Source organism: Amblyomma maculatum, chromosome 4, assembly GCF_055883805.1.
Source record: "Amblyomma maculatum isolate TAMU_Amacu chromosome 4, ASM5588380v1, whole genome shotgun sequence".
Lineage (NCBI taxonomy): Eukaryota > Metazoa > Arthropoda > Arachnida > Ixodida > Ixodidae > Amblyomma > Amblyomma maculatum.
Genome location: NC_139347.1, coordinates 153,769,624 through 153,794,942, shown reverse-complemented (window position 1 = coordinate 153,794,942; position 25,319 = coordinate 153,769,624). Strand labels below are relative to the sequence as shown.

The 25,319-nt window shown below is 46.7% G+C and overlaps 1 long non-coding RNA gene across 1 annotated transcript; it reads left to right on the top strand.

Annotated features, from left to right (window-relative positions):
* The first annotated feature begins 8,700 nt into the window (after positions 1–8,700).
* LOC146193318 (uncharacterized) lies at positions 8,701–18,646 on the top strand. The gene is made up of 3 exons (XR_014706439.1): positions 8,701–8,856; positions 17,752–17,899; positions 17,982–18,646. It is a non-coding gene; the product is annotated as an uncharacterized LOC146193318 (long non-coding RNA).
* The last annotated feature ends 6,673 nt before the right edge of the window (positions 18,647–25,319 follow it).

The following is a 25,319-nucleotide window of genomic DNA, read 5'->3' as shown; positions in this document are numbered from 1 at the left end:
ATGGCACTCCCCACTCATAACTGACAGAGGAACGGCAAATCCGGAAGAACTTTTGGAGACCGTTCTCAGCCTCAGCCATGCCAGCCACCTTAAAGGACTGCCTATCACTCTCAAACCAGTGGATTGATGAAATACCTCAATAAGGTCATTGCAGATAGGCTTTGCATGTACATCGACGTGGACCACAACATTTGGGATGAAACTGTTCGCTACATAACACTCTCGTGTAATACAGCAGGCAAGAAACTACTCGAAGGGCACCATTTCGCCTCCTTCACGGTGCAAAGTGACATATATGCTGGATGAAACGTTGCTTCTGACTGTGGACACAAATGATGGTGGTTTAGACGCCGAGGTATTCACTCATCGCGCAGAGGAAGCTCGACAACCTGCGCGTGTTTACATCAGAAATAAGCAGGAGTATGATGCACGGCGCTACATTCTTCAGCATAGGCAATTAATTTTACCAACCTTGCGACAGAGGGGGGGGGGGGTCCCAACGCTAATTCGCCGCCGTGAACTCTCCAAAAACTATTGCGGCGATACTTCAGACTCTATGTCGCTCTGAGACGTTTAATCGATGTAACGTATGAGGTGGTTCCAGACGGGGTATTGGCACCCGACTGACGTCAGCAACAAGCCGACTTCGTCGATGTTGTATGTATGGATCCGTACGAGTAAGACTGATCTTGACCTCGTACTTTCTTTATTACCTTCTAGACGATGCTTCCTGAGTGGGTGGGCAAAGGCCACATAGAGAAAGACGCCATATAAAACTGGGACTAGGAGCGCAAGGTTGTAAGAGAAGAAAGTGTCAACACAAAACGTTTTCCGGTTGACCATTAAACCGTGTTATTTTTAGGCCCACTATGAAGTTCCATCAAGGTGTGAAATATTGACAGCACTTAATTGTCGTCAATTATGTGGGAGCTGATTACCGTGAAGCGCTATCTCACTTTGAAGCAGAGTGGCACTCTTAATTCACGGGTCCTACACTGCCTATATACAGCTACAACCAAAATGAAAGGGAACATGGGAGCGCGTGGCCTCCAGGCTTTCAAATGCGCTGTCACCGACAGTTGATAAGAATCAGGGGTAAAGAGGCATCCAGAGTAAGCTTGTTTGGCTGCTCTTTCTGAGCGTACCCTTCGTGCTACCCATTCTCGTCCTGTGTTGGTTGCAGCGTTTTGCAAAGCGCGGAGGCCACGCGCTCCCGTGTTCCCTTTCATTTCGCTTCTAGCTGCACAAGTCGTTACTGTTCATTTGAGTAATAGTCTGTTGACTTGACGTAATTATCGTGATGGTTTGTAGAAAATTCATGTAGATTCTTATTTCTGGTAGGTCCTATAGAAGCTAAGCAAGATATAATATTTATTGCAAGAAATACCACGCAAAAAGAAAAGCAAAATTTCGTGGTTGATCACTGAATAATGTGCTGGGCTCGGACATGCAAGGATAAATTGTTTATTTCATGGAGTGAATATGGTTCTCATTACGGTTTTAAATGCTTGCTTCCACACCCTTTGCACTGCACAACTCGTCAAAAGGAGTGAAACAATTGATAGGCAGCTCTGCAAACGCTCCTGAACAACACTAAAGAGAGGTATCTGTCTGCTCCAGTGGTAATGTTTCTTTAATGTACCAGTAAGTGTTATGACAGTCAACGCATTTAAATGTATGACTCATAAACAGTGTCACCGTTCCTGTGGCCACTGTGTGAAACAGTGGCAAGCACCAGCTAAATTTGAGGGCGAAAAAAGTTCATTCATGAAGTGAAACTGTCAAAATCATGTCTATTTTTATCAATCCAGTGGAATTTAATATTTTCAGATACTACAATAGATGTGCAATATCGCCAAACCCTAGTGAATGTAAATCATTTGGATGCATATTAAAAGGCCATGGGTATAATTTGTTGCAGTAGGTTTCACAGTGCTTGAGAAAGATTCAGGTAATGTTGGATAATTACATTGTACCATGTACACTGAGGGCTTATTGCGCCTGAGTGTTGACCTTCGTTTTATAACTAGGGCTGAATGAGAATAGCAGTCCTTTTTTAAACTGAGTAGCTTTATATTCTATAATATTTAGGATGTGAGCTTGTAAGCGCCTGTCGTGCACAACAATATTGTATATTTGAGCTATCCGCAGTGAAAAAAAGGAATATTTATAACGGTAAACCCCACTTCGTATTGTTATTTTAAAGTGACTGCGATAGATTCATTCATTTATGTGTTCGATTATATTGGCATCCCTAAAATCAATGGCGGAACTCATTTCGTGAAAATGATGACAGGGTCAATTGATGTATTTCGTGCTGGCATCCTAAGTGGAGATCACGCAAGTGTGATGCAATTCTTATGCTAGGGTACTAGAATTTGAATCAGGAGCTTATATTAAAAATATGTACTACGGAAAAGTTTGCCTCCTGTAGAGGTGCTTGATGTGTTCTACTCCAGTAGCCAGGGTTTAACCTACACAACGGAAATGCCAAGTGACGATAGGTTTCAGTTCCTTGACATATGCATAAGATTTGAAAGGGCACGTGTTTGTTCGTTTTATCAGAAGAGAACAAAAAAAGAAATTCTTAACTACCAGTCAGCGCATTATAAGCTGATTAAGAGAGGTATCGCCATAAATGCCATCCGCGCTGCTCTCATCAAGTCTTGTCAACATTGCATCCCTGAAAGCGTGGCGTTGAAAAACCTTCGCCTAAAGAACGCTGGGTTTCCTGAAGAAACTATTACATCTGTGGCTGAAAAGCTACTGAAAGAAGTTAGAATTGGACGGCGACAAAACCGTGAAGATCCCCATCGGCGAACTCGATTTGTGGCTGTGCCCTATGTGCACAACGTGTCGCACCGTTTAAAAAGGTTGGCAAAAAAGTGCGGCGTCGATCTTGTATTGACTGCCCTTAGAAAGCTTGTGCGACTGTGCCCTTTTGTGAACGGTGCGGCAAAACAGCCGATTTGTGCAAAAAAGTACCAACGCAGTTCGTCCCGTGCAAAGTCGGTGTCGTGTACGAAATCCCGCTCACTTGTGGCAAGGTTTATATTGGACAGTCAGGTCGATGCTTAAATGAAAGGCTGAGAGAGCATTGTTTGGCTGCGGGATCTATATCAGCTGGGGGGAATCTCGCTGATCACTGCAAGCGGTGCCTCATCACAAAACATCCCGGCGACCCAAACCCCGTAAACTGAACACAGATCTTCAGAACACGCGCGTACTAGCAACAAATAAGGCTCAATCAGAAAGGGAAATTATTGAAGCCCTGTGTATAAATAAGGAAGGCCAAAAAATGTGTCAGCACTCCATCTGTGTATCTACCTGATAAAGAGCTATCGTACCTTAAGCGTGGCACCCTCACTACGCATATGTGATGTTCATTTTGAGATCGTATATATGACATGTTCCTTCAATAAACGACAGTTGAAGACTAGCGTCCGTCTTGTCTTTGTGTGTTCCTCCATCTAATGTCCCTTGTGGGTTAAAGAAGCGCTAGAAAAGATGATTTCCGCATTCACTTCAAAGCTATCCGAATTGCTCGCATACTGCAGCACACAAACCTCAGAAAGAAACCACAATAAAACACAAGAAAACCAAGTACCTTATAAAACAATTCTCGAAACTCTGCTGTGTTTTATAATTACTTAGATGTGCACGAGAAGTCTCGAAAATTCTTTCCCACTTTCTTATTTTCGCATACAACACAAAATTCCATAACAGTTGTCAGACGAAACATCTTCGGCGGAACTCCGCCTGGTTGGGTACTTGAAACAAACGTTTGAGATACACTATCACTAACCAAAATATTTATTAGCACCCGACGTTTCGAGACAAACTCGGTTCCTTCCTCAGGGGCGACTAAAGTTCAAGGTCCGCAGTAGGAAGCAGCGGCCTATGCTTCCCCTTTCCCAACCCCTGGCGTAGTCCAATTGTGTACACGGAGGGTAGCGTCCCCGGTTTGCTATTCACTGCTGCAGCTGTCAACCGGATGAACCACTACTCGACGTGTCGCCTTTTGAAAGGGCGACACGTCGCCCCTAGACCACTAGATGTTACTCAATTATACCAGCTGGGCCAAGCAAATTCGTACAAAGCCCCGCAAGTGCGTTACAAAGGCGGAGGAATGCAGCGTACGCCATTTTACACCAAAATATTGTTGTGCGCGCTGGTTATTAAACGCTTTGATTCTGCCTGCTCAGGACAAAGCCTGCACTGCAGAAAAGTCTGCGGATATCCTGCACATGGTGTGGGGCTACCTGTAAACCCCATGCCTTGTTCTGAAACCCAACTGCCGCCTGGAAGACGTTGGAGGCAGCCCTGCTCGTTTGCTTCAACCTGGCCAGCCAGAAGGCATTAGTTGGTTGAGCTCGAGTGCGGTGGCCACCAATCACTAACCAGGAGCTCGTCTAATGATTGTGAGTGGGGCTCAGCTAGCGCACCTCAAAATTCCTTCTAGTAACATACCAGGTCTAAAATGTTTCCAGACAGACGGACCATTATTTGTGCGGTGTGGAATTTGGGCTGGTGTCTTACCGTTTAACTTGTAGTTTAGGATGTATCCACTACTTAAGTTAGAATCTAATTTTAGCGATATATTCGAACTGAGTAGATACCTTCAAATCTATGCCGTCTATCATTGGTGTGTGGGTCCATTCAGAAGTGAGACAACTGCTTTGCCATACGCTTACCATAAGCCGAACTAACTAATTATGTTCAACACTTTGCCGTGCTCTGTGTCAGGGTCAGATCGAAAAAAAATTGCTCAATCAAATGACCATATTTAACGCTCGATCGCTTGAAGAAAATTGCAACTTTTGTATCGCTATGCCCATCTTCTTCATGTTCAGTTTGCACTAAAAGCCTTTGTAATGGCAAGAAGGCATACTAAATGTTGCTGAGACAGACTGGGGGAGCCCTGACACTGAACTGAAATGAAACGGACCGTAATGTCAGTGCTTTACTTTATGGCCAAAGGTGCCGACAGTGTGACCAAACTGTCTGCAACAGATCGATTGCGCAAATACTTCTCGCTATAAAGCTGATAAGAAAAGGGGAAATAGGGGTGTTTAGGCATTCCTTGAGAAGCCATAGGGCCTGGGACACCGCCTTTTATGTTTGTGCGGAGCTGAATTTTCCTTACGCTATAAGTGCCATCGCATTTTCTCCGACCGCATTCCGCTGCAGTGATGGAAGATTTTCAGCTTCGTGGAATTTCGTTTCATGTAAAAAGGTTAAACATTCCGCATTTGATCATGCAGTGTGACGAAATCGAAATACGTAAATAAACACTACGGCACGCTTTTTGAGCGTAGACACCCAGATATCTGTTTCTCGGGGTGTCCGCTACAGAAGCTATTGAATACCGAAATAACAAAATGAAAACAAAAATCCACGATGCGAAGATTGAATAGGAAACCTCAGCGTCCAGCTCTCACTACTACTGTAGTTACAAGCCCACCGCTCGTGGTGTGTACTCGATTTGCATGCAGCTCTACATATGTAAATCTGCACCTTTAAGCTCAGTATCCATTTGGAACAAGCGCTGCGTGCCTAAAATTGTCGTTGCAACTGTTTCAGTGCATGAGCTCGTAAAGTACGCAATGCATCGGCGGTACTCGTTTGCCCTGAATCTACCGTCGGAGAACAGCTGGAATATTGGCAATATCAGTCCCCACCTACCTTCGATTTGTGACCGTCTATAGATACATTTATGGAACAAAACATTGGCCGCTAGAAATAACAGTTAAGCGATATTTTAAATTTTATCTCCAGTACGTACAAAAAGAAACAAACGGCTAGCGAGACACAAACAAATCATGATTACGTGCTTCAAAAATAGATCGCAGTCCAGACCGTATAATGGAGGTGACAAGAAAACGAAGCCGTGCAAGGCGGAAGCTTTCACTTCAACATACACCTGCAAGTTTTCACAAGGCTCACGATCTATACCGATGGCTTTTGTGGAAAGAATGTGCAGATTACCTGTATTCATAACGAACTTAGTTTTTAAGCTCAAATACTTTCGAGAATTATTGTTTTTTTTTTTTTTTATCTGAGCGACTGTTTGATATAGCCTTCGTTTGTTGTTACCAAAAATTCCCGCCTAGTGACATTTGGTAGGGTCGTCTATTTACCTTTGTTGGTGTTCAGTGTGGCAGTAATTATTTATGGATTGTGCAGTTTAGGCAATAATTATTAACAAAATTAAAAAATATGTGCGTGGTGTAATGCCAACGCGCTTCCTACTGGTAAATCAAACGCTAATATTGTGTTTTTATGGTTATTTCATTTTGACCACAGCTAAAATTATGCATGCTTTTTATAACAATCTCATCACTGTTTGTTCACAAGCTAAGCAGCATCATGGACGCAGGCTTTATAAGGAAACCATAAAGAATCCTTAGGTACTTAATATCTCCAGAAAATTGCAAATTTAGACGAACTATTGCGGTGATTAGTATGCAAGTCGTCACCTCTTTACATTTCTGCCGTCTTGCCTAGCATCAATTCGAATAAGCGGATAGCAGCTGAACGAAAACGGAGATTAGATGAGTGCTGTAGCCAGTTCGCCTAAAGTGTTTTTAAAGGGGTTAAAAACAGCTAGCGATACAGTTTCCGTATGCCTAGTATGTGAAAGAATGTCGATGCAAGATAACCTTCCCGCAAGAATTTTTGAAATGTGGTATTTGGAAACAGAGTTATTTGTAATCAAAATTTGAATATCTACGCCTTCCTGGCTTTCCTCCTCCCTGTAACCTTTAGCACGTGCTAAGGCTGGCCGTCCACCACGGGCCTCGCCCACTGACACGTTACAACAAACGCAGTTGCGCTTTTACTTTTTTGCTTAGCGCCGCACGCCATAACATCCGTTTGGCGCCATCGTTATCGCCCTTCGGCGCAACTCGGAAGATTTGTGGCCACGGTATTCATCCCTGGAGTCGACCTCACCCTCAATGTTGTGTTACGGCGTGTGCGCGATGGGTACAGGAGAGCTCTGGGCTGGACTGCCCACGAGTTGGCGAAGGCAATGGTCGAAGCGTAGAATTGTCGTTTGACGGAACATGAGTGGGAGCGTGTTACAGTTTGCAGTCCCTGGCAGCGAAGGCATGGAAATGCATTCTGCGTAAAGTGTCTCAAGACGCCAACCTCCGAAATCAGTGGCTACAGCTCATCGGATAGCAAGCATTGGTGAAGAAAGAGTTTATCTACGTTTGTGGACGACATTTCACGCGCGTTGCGTTTAAGTTTTATCCGGATGTGGTTCGCGATTTGGGGATCCCAACAAGACTGCGTGAAGGAGTGATACCAACGCTGTTTCTTCCAATAGTGCCGGTAAATGTAAACTCAAAAGATTGTGTTATTATTAGGTTTAGCCGTGTTATAACAGTCCAATGTGAAATGCTTTTTTTAACTCTAACTCAGGCGATCTTGCTCGGCTTTTTGGCGTGCATAAGCGAGATGTTTTTAGATCACTGTGAATTTAACTGCTCAAAATAAACAAGTGGCGAGCTTACGATGGGATTTTGATATTTTTACGGTTACGCTAGTCGACCCCACGCACCAATGCACCCATACAAGCCGTATAATAGGGCCATTTGTTTAACCTACACCAGCTACACCAGTGTAGAAAATCTTTTATACCTGCAATAAATGTTTGTTTGCACTGGTGTAGCTGGTGTAGGTTAAACAAATTGCCCTACTATTGTCGTCGGGGTTCAGCACCGGATTCTTTAACTTATGGGGGTCGAGTCTCATCTCGGCACTCATTCGCCGAAGTCGCTTTTCGACCTTGGGGTCCATGATATCCGTGCCGCAGCGAGGGTTTGAGATGTCAGCCAAAAAGCTATAAATTCAGAATATAGATCGCACTCGGAGACAGCGGTCTTCGGAGTGTTGTGGAAGGAAACCCGCTTGTGCACTTCGCTCGAACCTTCAAACCTTCGTGTTTAGGCTCCTGTTGCGTTTGACTCTATACGATGCCCCTTCGGGAATGATAACGATCGATACTGAAGAAAAAAAAAGAAACGGGATGAGTAGAAGGGGGCTGCGTAGTTGTGCGCAGTGGTGTAGTTTGTCAGGCGCGGTTCGGCGTCAGCTAACAGCGGGAATACGAACAACGCGCGCGCCGACATGAAGTAAACAACTCTGTTCGGTGCCCGATTATAATATCAGCATGACTCCCGCCCTGTAGAGTTTTTTTTAGTTTTTTATGCCGTACTGTGTTTATAGAGAGGTCGCCCTAAAATGTCACGCGGATGGAGCCGCGTCCAAGTTCACCAACCGAGGCGGCCAGGAAAGAAATACATGATAACAGAGATTGGTGGTTGATAAAAGAACGAAGGAGAAGAAAGGAGGGACGTGTGAAAAGAATGAAGAGTTGGAAACAGCTTCTGCAGGAGGGGGGGGGGGGGGGTCACGAATAGAACGTTATAATCGCGTGAACTCGCTTAGTCGCTCAAAGTTGTGCCTCTTAATCCCTAAGAGATCGGCTGCCGACGATCGGATGTGCAAGTGTTGGTTGACAGGAGTTATACACAGCTACGTTTTTTCTGCGGAAAGGCAGGGAGAGGAAAATAAACTGAAAAACCAGCACGCGCCGATGTAGCAGTGCAACGAGTGACACAGTTCGGCGCAACGTTAAAAGTGGCTGCCAAATGCACATACATTTTTCCCAGCTTTTCCAGGAACAGCGGGTGCAGATCATCAGCTGCATGGAATGGAAGTGGACCTCGCAGGAGATGGGCGTTGCGTTGCGAATCCTAGGGCTGCAGCGGCAAGTACTGCACGTACATCCTGGTTGTTATTCAGACTGGCCATATCCTACAATGCAAACAGACAAGAATAGGAGGGGTAAGGCAATGCTGCGATGCGAAAATTGGCAAGGTGCAATTCATATTAACTGCGTACAGTCAGCTGCGGTGCTCAACAGCTCGAGCATGGAGAAGGAAGGCCTGGCCTCAGTTTAACGGGTCTCAGTGCAGTCTTTAACAACAGATGACAATTTCTGCATATTATTAAGAGAAATTGTTTCAGCCTCACCAATAGCGCTCTTGGCAAGTGCTGCTTGCATGTCTATACATAAAAAAATCAAATTCATTATTTTACAATAAAAAGAATTGAATTACAAAATGTTTCATCGTTGCAAACCATTTGAGAAAAGGTACATTTGCTGACATATATAATAATGTAATAAGTTTTTTTATGTAATCTATCTACAGACCACCACCCAGCTATCTGGATATATTGCCAGATCAGCATATCGTACATACAGCACTGCTTTGATGCCTGGCACATTAATAAAGTTGCGTGCAGTTACTTGCTTTATTAAATAGTGCAAACACATAGTCATAATACTATTCTGCGCCCCGCCGGGGTGGTGCAGTGGTAATACGCCCGCCTACTGTGCCGGAGTTCCCGGGATCGAATCCCGACCACGGCGGCTGCGTTTCGGTGGAGGTGAAACGAAGTGGCGTCCGTGTGCTGTGCGATGTCAGCGCACGTTAAAGATCCCCAGGTGGTCGAAATTTCCGGAGTCCTCCACTACGGCGTCTCTCATAGCCTGAGTTGTTTTGGGACGTTAAACCCCACAAACCAGACCAAACCAATAATATTCTGCATTGGTTTTTGAGAAGTTGAAAGCTGCGAGCGGGTTGAAGGGCTGCGAAGCAATAGGACCACGGATCCAGACAATTACAAGTCATGTTTACCATGCTGCTGTCCTAGGCCTGCGTGATGGTGACCTGATTATCAGCATGCGCTGCAGGCTGTGGAACCACATATGCGATAAGCATGATGGACATGATGGACCATACAGCAAATGCCTGCGTGAGCTTCTTGCAAACAGGAGGGATTAGCAGAGTTAACTTGTTTTGTATAGTTTTTCTTGTAAAGTTCTCACTCTGATGTTGTTTGGCAGGTGCACGGCCCACATTTGTAGCATTAGTCAACCAATGATAAATTTAAGGGATAGGTAATGCAAATACAACTTGACGGAAAAAAAGTTGTACACATCTGCACATAACAGCAAGTTCACATATAACACAGGCGACAAAGAAACCCATAATGACGTGAAGAAACAACACAATGCAAATGTTAGTGCTGAGACTGCAAGATATTTTAACAGTGAGGTAGCTTGGTCATACATGCCAGTATGGAACACAAATATAGGGTCTTGAATATTTGAGGGCTGGGATTTAAAAAATTCCTATGCAAAATCTACTGCCCCATTCGAGCTGAAATAACGTTCACAAAGTAGCAAAATATCGTCTACGTTATCTGATAAGTGATTCAACATTGGTACTTACCTAGATTTTCCGAAATCGAGAAAAAACTGCTCTTGGCAGCGTGCATAATTTTCGCAGAAGAGAGTCGAAAAGCTATTTTGACATGATGCGTCATCTGTCGAGCAGTGAGACAAGCTCCATCCAGGCCGTTGGCGCGCTTGCCTCGCTGCCCGACAGATGACGCATCATGTCAAAATAGCTTTTCGACTCTCTTCTGCGAAAATTGTACACGCTGCCAACAGCAGTTTTTTCTCGATTTCGGAAAATCTAGGCAAGTACCAATGTTGAATCACTTATCAGATAACGTAGACGATATTTTGCTACTTTGTGAACGTTATTTCAGCTCGAATGGGGCAGTAGATTTTGCATAGGAATTTTTTAAATCCCAGCCCTCAAATATTCAAGACCCTGTACAATGGGGTTTTCCTACACTGTCCTACACAGACTATTTTAAAGAAGACAAAGTGCAGGATGTTTGCTCGACAACTCTTATATTTCTGTTCACTGTAAAGTAGTAGTACACGACCTGGGGTCTTTTTATGTATATGATCCTAAAACTGATTTTAGCTGCAATGCAGCAGAGAAGGTTCAGCATCTATTATTGACTAGAATATTTGTATTTATATACTGTTACGTACATGCCACTAAAGAGGACGACGATGGACTACTCTGTGATAGACGACAAAGCTGAAGAAAACGGTTGGTGCTTGCCTGAACACCTAGTCTCTCATCACCTGTTATGGGTTCCCCTGTTGTGGTGCTAGCCTTCTGCCACGTATCATCTTGGCGGAGGTGAATCAAGATCCCCGTACGCGCCAATTAGCCCCATTTACGCTGCCAAAAGCTGGATTTGCGAAGCGGTCGCCACCTACCTGGGATCACAATCACATCTCAAACAGCCACGATGATATCCGAAGCAGCCCCTACCACCGCAGGAACAACACTTCAGCCAGTTCTGACAAAACTTCTCCCCCCTCCCATCTTTAATGGTAACGACAACCCCGACATTGACGATTGGCTAGATGAGTATGAGCGATGCCGCCGGAAGAACCACTGGTATTCCACCATCATGCTCGCTAACATCATCTTTTATTTGGAGGAAACAGCTCGAACGTGGTTTCAAAACCACGAACAAGAGCTCGTTAGCTGGGATATATGCAAGCGAAAGCTTAAGGACTTGTTCGGGAAACCAATTGGTCCCGCTCTCGCTGCAAAAACGAAACTTTTGTCTCGTGTTCGAACCTCCACGTAGTCCTACCGCGCCCACATTCAGGACGTGCTTGCGTTGTGTCGCAAGATCAATACCTCCATGCCGGAAAGTGACAAGGTAGGGCATATCCTCAAGGGTATCGCGGATGATGCGTTCCACATCCTGTACTGCATGGATTTGTCTACCGTTGACTCGGTGCTTCAAGTCTGCCGAAAATTCGAGCAGGTTAAACAAAGATATCTCGTACATCGCTTTGAGCGTCTTCCGAACACGGCGGCTACCTCATCATGCGATGACCTTTGCACCAGCCCTCCCATCCCAGGACTGTGACTCGAATCGTCCGGAGAGAACTTGAGGCCCTAACTCCTGCACCACTCCCGTCTCCGCTGCCCGACACTGTGCCCTTGATACAGGCCGTTGTCCGCCAGGAACTTGCAAACGTCGGCCTCTCCTCTAGCTCAGTGCCGCCCCCGCCACCATCGCACCCTGTTCCTTTAGTGGCTGCTACACCCGCCAGCACATCCTCCCCACCTTGGTCACAATCCTGCAGAGTGGCGCACACCAGACGACAGGCCAATCTGCTTCATTTGCTCTCAAGCCGGCCACACTTAGCGGTATTACCGTAGCCGTACTTTCCCCACCCCTCGCTCCTATTACAACTCTGACCATCGGTATTACTATGGACCTCGACGCTTTGCTGTCCAACCAGAGGAACCCCGCCCCACCGATGATCGACCTGGACACCTTCCTCCTCAACTAGATGAGCCTCGCAACGAAACCGTCCCTACTGCTCGTCGCTACAGCCGACCTCCATCTCCTCGGGCTCGTCGATCCCGATCACTGGTATCTCGTCGTGGCTCCTCTCCAACATATGCCGGCACCTACTCAGGAAACTAGTGAATGCAGCGCCCAGGAGTTAGGCTGCATTATCGACCCTAACTGCCAACTCGGTTCCGAACCCCGCACCTAGACGTAATCTCATTGATATTCTTGTGGATGGAGTCCCCATTTATGCACTTATTGACACTGGCACCCATATTTTAGTCCTCAGTTCCAGCGCCTCAAAATGTCCTCACACCCGCCACCTCATCTACCGTTCGTGTTGCGGATGGCAACACAGCCGCTGTGATTGGTATGTGTACTGCACGCCTTAGCATTGCCGGCCACAACATCCCTATGTTATTTACAGTCTTCAGCAGTTGCCCTCAAGACGTTATATTAGGCCTCAACTTTTTACCTGCACACTCCGCACTCATTGACTGTTCTTGAATGCTTCATCTAGACCTGCCGTTTTGTCCTGATGGACAAGCTCATGCAGCTTCAATGCTCCGTGTTCGCTCCACTGCATTTACTCGTCTGCAATCTGAAACCGCTGTGTATCTGAAACCGCTGTGCTCCTGTCGCCTTTCCCCCCATTCCTGATGGCGACTACGTTGTTCCCCCTTAACCGATGTGACTCTGCTGCGTAGCATAGCCCTCCTCACAATATCGTGCATTTAGCGAATAAACACACTTATCCCAGTCCAGAAGAACTTCACCTTTTTTGTACAGGTTCTTCCTGAGGGAATTTCTCTCGCCAAACTGACCCCGTTGTCTGACTTTAATGTGTGTGCACTTTCACCTGACCCTACTGCTGGAGTATCGAAACAGCATGCGTCATCCCCGCCTACGGAAGCCCGCATATCAGGAACGTAGCTCCTGACTTGTGTCCTGATCCTGCTCAAGCACGTACCAGCCTTCTGGCCTCATACAGTGACATTTTGCATTTTGGTAAGCGACCCTTGGGACATACGTTCCTCGGTACTCACCGTATTTATACCGGAGACGCCAGCCCAATTCACAGAAGACCTTACCGAGTCGCCATTTCTGAACGCCACGTCATACAAGACGAAGTGGACACGATGTTGGCAAGAAACATTATAGAGCCCTCGAGCAGCCCCTCGGCATCACCAGTCGTGCTTGTTAGAAAGAAGGGCAATACCTGGATTACTCAACAAAGTTACCAAGAAGGACGCTTACCTACTTCCCAGGATAAATTATGCCCTGGACTGCTTGCAGGATGCCAGTTATTTCTCTTGAATTGATTTTCGTTCCGGTTATTGGCAGATCGCGGTTGACGAACGGGACCGAGAGAAGACCGCCTTCGTTACTCCCGATGGTCTGTACCAATTCAAGGTGATGCCGTTTCGCCTGTGGAATGCGCCCGCTACATTCGAGCGTATGATGGACTCTCTTCTACGTGGTTTTAAGTGGACGACGTGCTTATGTTATCTCGATGACGTCACTGTCTTTTCTTCGACCTTCGAGAGCCACCTTCACCGCCTTGATGCTATTCTTGGAGTCTTCCGAAGAGCTGGCCTTCAGCTGAATTCAAAGAAGTGCAACTTCGGCCGACGTCAACTCAAGGTACTCGGACATTTGGTCGATGTCCGCGGTGTTCAAGCTGACCCCGACAAAATTCGTGCTGTAAATGAATGTCCTGAACCCCGCTGTATGAGTGACGTTCGCAGGTTTCTTGGCCTTTGCTCGTATTTTCGGCCGTTTCTCCACAACTTTGCGGAGACGGCTCGTCCACTCACCCTTCTTCGGAAGAACGACGTTCTATTCTGCTGGGGCCCAGAACAATCGCAAGCCTTTTCTGCTCTAATGGCAGCCCTCACCAACCCGCCCGTCCTGGCACACTTCAACCCCTCATCACCAACGGAGGTACGCACCGGAGGTAGGTACGGTATTGGTGCCATTCGCACAACAGCAGACGGGTCGCACCAGCATCATTGCTTATGCCAGTCGCCTACTTTCAGCAGCTGAGCAAAATTATTCCATCACAGAACGTGAGTGTTTAGGTCCCGTGTGGGCCATTACAAAGTTTCGCCCTTACTTGTTTGGCCGCCCGTTCTCCGTCATCACCGACCACCACGCTTTATGTTGGCGTTCTTCGCTGAAGGACCCTACTGGTCGTCTCGGGCGTTGGGCGCTGCGTCTTCAGGAATACACTTTTTCTGTCGTCCACAGGTCCGGCCGGCTACCCACTCATGCCGATTGCCTATCCCGCAACCTGGTAGATCCGCCGTCTGAAAGCGAGTGTGACGATGACCCCTGTGTGTTGTCGATCTCTGACCTTTCAAGCAATCGTGATGAACAGCGATTAGATCTCAAACTATGCGGCATTATCAACCGCCTCGGCACTGATCACCCTGACGCTACCCTTGCTGTGTATGTGCTCCACAACAGCACTTTATATAGGCGCAATATGCGACCAGATGGCGCTGAGCTTCTGCTCGTAGTCCCCGACCACCTGCGTGCCACCGTTCTTCAGCAGTTGCACAACGCGCCCACTGCGGGTCATCTTGGCGTATCTTGTACGACAGCGTCCGCCGGCGCTTCTTTTGGCCAGGCCTCTACCGCTCTGTTCGTCGTTACGTGGCTTCTTGTGACAAGTGTCAGCGACGGAAGAAGCTCGCGGTTGTGCCTGCTGGATCCCTACCGCCTATCGACATCCCAATAGACCCATTTTTCCGACTTGGCCTTGATATCCTCGGGCCTTTTCCTCTGTCTGCTTCGGGGAATACATGGTTTGCGGTGGCTACGGACTATACTACGCGATACCCACCAGCTGTGCAACAACTGACGTGGCAGCATTTCTCCTCCATGACGTCATCCTGCTCCACGGTGCACCATGCCAGCTGCTCACTGACCGTGATCGCTGCTTTCTTGCTCGAGTAGTCGAAGAAATTATCCGTTACTGCTCCATTAAGGACTACTTCACCACCGCTTATCATCCACAAAAGAACGGCCTCACCGAACGCCTCATTCACACACTCACGGATATGTTGACAATGTATGTATCGGCTGACCACCGTGACTGGAATATTACCATACCATTTTTGACCTTTGTATCGTGACGGAATGCATTATACGCAATAGGCTACTCGCCCTTCTATCGTCTGTTCGGCCGTGACCCTTCTCTTCCATTTGACAGCGTACTGCCTCCCACCGCGAATGGAAGTTACTATGTTCGCGACGCCATATCCCGAGCTGACGCCGCCCGTGTTATTGCTCGCCGCCGACTGGCTTCCTCCCAAAACTCTCAAAAACGCCGCCATGATTCCCGTCATAGGGACGTCCACTACTCTCCGGACTCTCTTGTCTGTGTACCCACACCGACAGTTCGATATGCCCCGTACAGAAATTGCTCATATCACTCGCATGAAGCCTTACCACTCAAGCTGTACTTCCTCGACGTAGCACGCACCGGGACAGTGCTTTTCGCGCCGGGTAATGTTACGTACATGGCACTAAAGAGGACGACGGTGGACTATTCTGTGATAGACGACAAAGCTGAAGAAAATGGTTGGTGCTTGCCTGAACACCTAGTCTCTCATCACCTGCTGTGGGTTCCCTTGTTGTGGTACTAGCCTTCTGCCACGTATCAATATATATATATATATATATATATATATATATATATATAAGATTCATGTGCTTTCAAGAACTCCCAGTTTTTGAAAAACGTTCGATAACTGTCTACCAAAGCCCGAACATCTTCCCTTGAATCTTTTCACAACTTGGTCATCAGGTTTGCTCCCAGATCAATTGCATACTCTGATAGTGGGATGCAAGTAAGGAAAGTTGAATCATAGGGAAGAGTAAGACATTATTTTTCACTCCAGTGTGACTATGAAGTCCAACCTTTCTGCATGACATGTGCAAACAATAAATTCTTACATGAAGCTTTTAATGTATGCACATATTATTGTCACAATGAAAGGAGCAGAAAATAGAAAAAGAAAATAGAACACAGTGAGAAAACAACAGAAGTTCGTCTATTAGCACGTGCTTTATTTGCTCCATTTTCTTTTGCTCCATTTTGATTCTTCAACTTGCTAAGCAGCCAATTAGAACTAGCAACTAGCAGATTCCTTTTAGTTCATGCTATGCAATCTGGAAAATTGCACTGTGGCCACTATCAAGCACCTCAAGGCAATCTTTCTTATGGTGTAGGGCTAAATTCTGGAAAAGAAAAATCAAGTGCAAGTGTTTTTTTTTAATGTGAGGATGGAGCAGCTGCTGTGTTACTGGACGTATTGGGTGCCTTCTTTTATTGAAGTTGGGCTCAACTTCAGTCTCCTTAGATCAGTGTTTGATCTGGAGCTCTCATGTTATCAGAGCAGGTAAAACGAGACCCTACAGTTGCGATTCACAGGAGTCGACCCTGACATCTACCAAAAAACAAATACTGCCCACACGTAACTCAGTCCCAACTTCTGCATAAATTGGACACCACCACGTACCTCAATCCCAACTTCTGCTTAAAGCAGGCACCCAATGCACCTGATGAGCCAGTTGCCACAATCCTTCCATCCTGATAGGGAATACACTTCTGTAAATTAGCTGAATTTCACTTTTGTCATTATTTTCGAACCTTCGAACACTGCCATTTCAAAGGCACTTTTCATATCTTCGGAGGACAGTGCTGTGCACACTTATAACCTACTAAGGCTGCTTCATATAGTGTGGTAAAAACATATTTGGTAGGATAGTACCACTAGCCATTCTGTAATCCCCTTCCTTGGAATAAGTGAGACAAGAGGCTATAGACATACTGCACAGTCCACCCAAGGGTCTTCATTGAAAGTCATTGCTGGTATGTTAGAATAGGCAGATAAAATGAGAAAACGAACAGAGCACCAGGAATGTATTCAGACAAAAGGACAAGAGCTAAGACAATGCAATTCACAAAGTTGAGGGCAAGCATGAGGGCTGGCTGGAAAAACAACTCGTCTCTCTTTTGTGCTCCTCATCTTAGTGCAGTCCCAAGACAAAAATAGTTTTTAAATAAATGGAAGTTGTCAGGGCAAGTGTCTGACCTCTCTATAACCGGCTCGAATGTCCCGAAGCTACTTTATTGAAACTGCAAGAATGCTCAAGGTTCACTTGTCCACTTGGACTAATAATGATCGCTAGAATAGAACAGCAGGGAGAACACGGGTGATTCACGATATCATGTTGTATAGCCCATGTCTTACATTCATTCTGATGCTTGGCGAAACCTGCATTACATTAATAATTCGATGTAAAGGCGCTGTATATAAAAGCTAAAACAGAAGCAATCTCTGCTGCAGTGATGTGAATATAATGCATAATAGTTTCATATAGTAGCCTCTATTCGGCATAATTTTGCTGGTAGGCAACAAGAAACACATTTTTTTTCAATAGTATGAGAAATTCATTCATATTTTACCTTCTTTCTAGGTCACATCTGGCTGTTATTCAGTACAATGAAAATTCCTCAAGGCTCCAGGCACAGAAAAAAAAGCAGAGGACCGCTGGAAAGTGAAAATGGCAGAATCAAGAAAAGGACATTTTAGTGTCACTCCTGTGAAAATGAAGCCTACTTTTTGTAAGTTAAAACTTTGTTCTGCTTATAATCTTACACAAAACATTAGGTGAACTTTGGTAATCTCGATGACAATTTCACGCAGCGTACGTCCCCAGGCTCTACCAGGATACTGAGAAAGGTGTCAGGGTTCTTCACACAGAGAGACAGCTGCAAGCACAGCTTCAGAGCGGCACTTTATGACTGATATATATGAAAGACCGTCAAAAAAGGAACGAATTTCTGCACACAGGCCACACAGGGCTGCACACAGGCACAGATTTGCGCTTCATTATGACTATTCAATTGCGCAGTTGAACTGTCAGTATACTTTACCCAAATGCTGAACAGACTGGCATCAGCGCTGCAAAGCATTGGCCGCTGAAACAATTGATTCGGTATGTTTGCTGCGACTGACAAAAGCTGGAGCGCAGTTTCATATGACTTTTACAGTCGGAGTGAATTCAGTCCTGCTGTACCCATGTCTCTGTGTTTTGCTTGTGGCTGCGGCCAAGCAAAAGTGCACACAAAACATGTTGCTGATTGCTTATCGCGGCATCTCCACATGATGCACGATTGCTCGGAGGCCCTTCAAGTATTGCATCAAAGCTGTCGCTTGAAACAAAAAGTAGGAAATGCAGAGAAACTGTGGGTTCAGGGTGTGTGCAAGGCTAGATTGCGAATAATTATGCCCGTCAGAGTTGTTAAACGTCTTCAGGCCAAGTTGGACGTAAATGGAAGTAATTAAAGTGAGCCAACTTCCCAAGTTACCATGCCACATCTCTCACGGGCTTCCTGTCCGCCATACGTTAAGCTATGCAGTTTGCAAAAAAACAGTATAATTGCTCTGATCATTATGTGCGCGAAATAATACTGTGTTCTTAGCGATACTTTATACTGCTGAGCGACTAAGAAAGCACAGCGCTTCGCCGCGGAGAGAAGCTTTTTAATAACGTTGTTTACTGCCTCAGGGGATAATGAAATATGATCTAGGACTTTAGAGAAATGCTGTAGGCGTTCTCTCGAAATAAAGCTGTTTTCTTTGTTTCTTCGGTGCCTCATCACTTGTGGGGATGCACGTATATCCCACTGTCCTTTCTAACCAGCGACAAGCGCGGCCGAGTCACGAGATGACACGCGCTCGCCAGGAGAGGGTGGTGGAGAAGGCACTTAGCATTTCTTTTGCTCTCCATACAATGCTGCGACACCACAGCATCGCGCTGGTAACCTAGGGATGGGTAACCTTCCAAACGCAAGGAGGAACGACTTGCTTCTCTCGTCTGGTCCCGTGAAGCAACCGATTACTTCTCCGTATGCAATACCGAGAAGGATAAAACCACGGTCCCTGGGAGAGGAAAGTTTCTTGCCTCGACTGCACCCGGAGACCCTGGACAGATAACCTTGACCCTCCCTTACACCTTGCTACCGGTGGACGACTACGACGACCTGTTGAGCAACCCGAACTCTTATGTTATCGGATAGAACATTCTTTCGCAGTGTGTGTTGTTGCCTTGCGTTAGGGTTAACAAATTGTTACTTAGCGTGCCCAGTTCGTAGCCTATTTCATCCGAACCTGCTGTGGCTGCGACTGCGCCAAAGGTTGGGGACACGTGTCGCGTACAAGTAACGCCTGCGTGCAGTTGGTGCAGGAGTTCGCCTACTCCGCCGGCTGTGCGTAGTTGTGACCCCTTACAATGCACGTCAAGTGAAACCTTGCAAGGGGCAGATACAGCATGCGTACCCTAATGCGTATCCCAGGGTAATTATGATGCAGAGAATATACTCAAGCCTGAGATTGTCCTTTCTCAATGAGTAATGTCCAATTGCATAGTATATAGAAATACATCCATAAAAGAACCTGCATTGGTGTTTTGAGATGAGCATTGTGCCCATCCATGAAATTCAAGAGCAGCGACATATCCAGGAATCTAATGACCTAATTCTACACCGAGAATCAGCAGCACTCCTGAAAGCACCAGTATTCATATGCCAATATTTTCTTTAAAAGCGCCGTCACATCTTGATGGTTGATGGAAAACGTAGAAAAGAATTCATCAGCAATTGTTTGGCTCATTTGTGGTGCCTGTATATGAGTTCGAATGCGACAAAATACACAGTGAGAGACCCATCCCTAGCTTTTGATATTGTTAGCAATGGTCAAATCTTAATCTATATGGTAGCTTTTGCAGAAACTACTCTATGCAAACATAAATGTCTAGGATGCGCTGAATTGGTAGTCCGCTGCGTAAAAGAATTACAGAAAAATAGAATGCTTGCCCTCTTAATAAAGAATATAAGCCTTGAACTTATCAGCGAATTCAAGAAATCTAACTACGAAATTGGCGTTGACATAAAAAATCGCATATGAAGTATTTTCAGAAGCAGCTCAAAATAAATGCACAGCTTCGAATTATTTACTTGGTCGTAAGAGACAGAAGACATAGTCAAAATACAATGTTGGGCATATAACGGTCTATATTTAAGGAATAAATTTAGCGACTTCTTTTTCAGCAGTTATAAACCGTCACATCTGGAAGGAAATATAAAGTTACGTCGATCTTCCTGGATAGCCCTACTGCCAAATTTATATCTTATCGCCATGTAATAAGAGTGAATAAATTTTATCAGGGCCTGATTTCTTTACAACGGTGCTCCAGGCGTAAACCTCATTTTAATAAGGCCTATTAGATCAATATCACCCTTCATTTCAAGACCCCTAACCCGCATATGGAACCGCATCCTGAGCGCTGGCTGTTTCGCGAACAGAATGAAAATAGCTAGTGTTTTTGTTGTACATAAAGGCGATGATAGTAACGGAATAAAAACTACACATTTCTGTAGAATTCTGAACATTTGCTGCAGAAAGTAAAAAATATGCATCTTGGGATCCCTGAAGCAGAATTACAATACTTTAGAAATGTCAACCTCAGGTGGTCGAAATTTCCGGAGTCCACCGCTACGGCGTCTCTCATAGCCCGAGTCACTTTGGGACGTTAAACACCACAAACCAAACCACACAGAAATGTCAATATAGCTTTCACAATAACTGCACAACTGAATATGCATTGTTGCAAATTAAAGCAGACATTTATTCAAAGGATAAAAAATAACCAATAGCTATAAGAATATATTTAGCTCTTGACAAAATGTTTCGCTCAGTAAATCACGCTTTTCTACTTGATAAAAAATTCCGAGAGCACTGCAAAGATTCGCTGGAGAAATGCGAAAGCAAGAACGTTGCTGCTGCACACGGTATACCGTGCGCTCCTCGCGCAGCTTTTGTTAGCAAGGCCAGGGCTCGTGCTGCACAGTCGAAATTTTCTTTTTGTACCGCTCTTCCATTTCCATGAGAAATATAGTTATAATTGTGTTGTAACTCTGTTGGACGCCACGGTGGAACTGAACAATCTTTATTGATGGACACCGTTTTTAAAGCATGAAAACAATTGATAAGCCCACCGCTACTTGCGTGGCTGATATTGATGGCGCAGGAAATACAGTATCATAATGATGCAATAAAGATACACTACTTTCATTTCCCCTATAATTATTAACACAATCAGGATGTTGGCTAATCATTGATGCCATAACGTACAACAGGTTGTTGAACACGTATTGATCTTCTCGGTTCGATTGATTCCTGTGTAGCTTGACCTGGACGTGCTTCCGGGGTTGCTTCCATGATGGCAGGCGATTTCTTTGGCCGCCTGGTAGTTGAAGGGAGTCTGACGTGGTATTCCGCACTTGTCAGTGGGTGAGCTGCGGGCCTCGTCCAGGCGCCCCTCAACTGGTTCCGTGTCTGTAATGGCGCTCACCGTTGTCCAGCAGACCCATGTTCTACACAGGGCCTCTCACAGCCACAACCCTGGCCACTTTCCACCTTGGACCTAGACAAACGCTTTTAGCGGAAACTGCGTCACCGACACGAAACCTTTTAGTATCTGGCCGTGGAAGCTTTGGCAAGTGTTGCCTATCGGATGATGCCTGTCCAACGCTGCCCTCAGCCTACGCCCGGACATCAACTCTGCCGGAGATTTTCCCGTGATTGCATGCGGCGTCTTGCGTTATCTAAAAAGAAACCGCGCAATCTTGCACTGCGTCGACCCTTCCTGCTGCTTTAAAGCTTCTTTAACATTTTTACCATCCTCTCCACTCTGCCTTTGCTTGCTGGCTGGTAAGGTGCAGTGAAAATGGCACTCACGCCATTACACGCCAAAAATGTTTGCATTTCTGAGCTTGTGTTATCTGATGTTATGCAAGATGTTATCTGTGTAGTGTGGTGATTTGCGTCTTCATAGCCACTGCCATGCATCGCGTGCTGGCGCGCTCGAAGACGAAGAAGTTGGTCGCTGCCTTGCTGATTCGCCACGCCTGACGCTCCGCTGCGAGTTCCTCCTGAGCGGCTATATCCATCTGAATAAACACACCCCTACAATTGGTGCAGGTGCTGCTGGGTACGTTCCCATCCACCCTGGAACTTTAAAGCCGCACACTGACCTCTGCTTCAACCATGCCGGACGAGACCACCTCGACATCGGCGCCCATACCAACCGCGGTACTGTGTTCTGGCGTTCTGCGGCAGCGTGATACATGCCCCTTCAGTGGCACGGCTGACCAAGACGTCGACAACTGGTTGTCGGCGTATGAGCGTGTCAGCAGTTATAACAGATGGGACGACACTATCAAGCTAAGTAACGTAATTTTTTACCTGACCGACGTGGCGAACCTCTGGTTTCGCAACCATGAGGCAGACCTGCCATCTTGGTCTGCATTTAAGAAGAATTTTGCGGAAGTGTTTGGCCGTCCTGCAGTTCGCAAGCTCCGAGCAGAACAACGCTTGCGCGAGCGCACTCAGCAGGCCGAAGAGTCGTTCACCAGTTACATAGAGGACATCGTTGACCTGTGCAAACGTGTCGACCCACTAATGTCCGAAGCGGCTAAGATCGGACACATCTTGAAAGGTATTTCCGAGGATGCGTGTCAGACGCGTGTCAGGGTAAAAAATCCTACCTCCGTCAGTGACGTGATTAAACTTTGCCAGAGCTACGACGAGCTTCGAAAGCAGCGCGCTTCTACCAGGCGGTCCGGTGTTAGAGACGACACCATCTCTACAGTAGCACTGGGTGGTTCTACTCCATCAGAGGACAGCCCTTTGATTCAGCAGATCAAAGCCTTCGTTCGCGAAGAGGTCGCCCGCCAGCTGTCCCTGGTCCCTCAATTACAAGACACTGGTCACCTTGTTCCTGACATGGCTCCATCCTTGGCCCCTACCATACGGCGTGTCGTGCAAGACCATATCGCTGATGTCCTTCCTCCTAGCCCCGTGCTCCCGCCCAGCCCTGTGCAGGCGCAAGTAATGGCACCATTGACATACGCCCAAGTTAAAGCCAGGCCGCTAATGCCAACCGCACCTGTTTCCTACCAGGCCGCCCCTTCCAACCATCCTTCGCCTTTGCCTGGGTCGGCGTTCCATGTCCCTATTCCAAGGCTACTCCAACGCCCTACAAACCCTTGGCGCACCGCAGACAACCGGCCAATCTGTTACTCTTGCGGGCTGCCGGGCCATGAAGCCCGTCTTTGCCGCTAACGCCTTCCACCTTCTCGCCCTGACCCCTGGAACTACTCGTACGACGCCGACCAGCCCTCACCGAGAACTCAACCCGGTTCCGACTTCGTTTCTCGGGACAATCAAACGTATACCTCTCTCCGATCATCTTCCCCTCGTCGCCGTTCACCATCACCGCTTCCCCGACGTTCTACCGGCGCTTTTGAGGGAAACTATCAGTCGCAGTTCCCGGGGCAAGAACTGCGCTTGGTTCGAACTCTTCAAGTCCTCCGTCTTCTCCCGCTAACGTAATACAAGTGTTCGTCGACGGTGTCGCAATACTCGCTGTCGTTGACACTGGCGCTGCCGTATCCGTCATCAGCGAATCTCTTTGCCGTCGTCTTCGCGAGGTGACCACCGCACTACCCGACTTTTCGCTTCGCACCGCTTCATCACAGCGCATTCATCCCTCAGCAGCGTGCACAGCCCGCGTTCTCATCGAAGACGCCTTATACACCATCGAGTTTATTGTACTGGCTCACTGCTCACACGACATCATCCTGGGCTGCTATTTCCTTTCCACTCATCGTGCCGTTATTGACTGCACCCGCGCGGAAGTTGCCTTTTTTCCTGTGTGTGATACTGTCTTGTGTGACGTCCCTACTCGGCCTGTAAAACTCCTTGTCGCCACTGACACAGACATTCCTCCATTTTCCGCTGCCCTCGTTCCACTCTGCTGTGAAAGTGTTACTATTTAGACTGTCGTCTTCACACCATCCGATGCCGCTTCACGCCATCCGTGCCTCCTGCTTCCATTTGCTGTTCTCAAGTTCGAAGAAGATCTTAGTGCAATGTATGTATCGAATCCATTTTCATGCCCATCCGTCCTGCTACGCGGCGAGTGTCTCGGTCGTATTGAAGAACTTGATCTTGCGCGTGTAAATACTCTTCCTTCCACGCTACTTAATTAGACGTTAATTTTGTCAGCTCTTGCGATATAGCGACCGCTTCGACACTACCCGATGTTCTTCAACAAGCTATTGACGCAGATCTTCCACCCGCGCAACGCGATCAACTCTCTGCCCTTCTACGGAGCTTCACTTCTGCCTTCGACCTTCCTCATACTGCTCTGGGTCGCACGTCTGTCGTTACGCACACAATCGACACTGGTACAAACGCACCTTTACGACAGCGTCCTTACCGTGCGTCGGCCTCTGAGCGCCAAGTCATTGCTAATAGCTTGGACGATATGCTTCGCCGGGGCGTCATACAGTCATCAAACAGCCCATGGGCTTGTCCGGTTGTTTTGGTCACCAAGAAAGATGGTTCCATCCGGTTTTGCGTCGATTACCATAGGCTAAACAAGATCACGCGCAAAGACGTCTATCCTCTGCCACGAATCGGCGACGCCTTGGACTGTTTACAGGGAGCCGAGTATTTCTCCTCTTTGGATTTGCGCTCTGTGGCTACTGGCCGGTGCCGATGGCTGATGATGACCGCTCGAAAACTGCCTTTATAACACCTGATGGCTTATACGAGTTCAACGTTATGCCCTTTGGCCTTTGCAATGCCCCGGCTACTTTCGAGCGCACACTATTCTTCGTGGACTAAAATGGCAGACCTGTCTTTGTTTCGTGGATGACATCGTAGTTTTTTCTACCGACTTTTCTTCTGGCCTTCTCCGCCCAAAGGATGTCCTCACGTGTCTCGCCGACGCTGGTCTTCAGTTGAATTTGAAGAAGTGCCACTTTGCCGCTCGAAAACTCACAATTTTAGGCCACGTAGTTTCTAAGGACGGCATCCTTCCAGACCCCACCAAACTTCGCGCAGTCGCAGAGTTTCCGAAGCCAGCGGTATTGGGCTTGGTGCCGCCCTTACCCAACGTAAGCCTGGGTACAG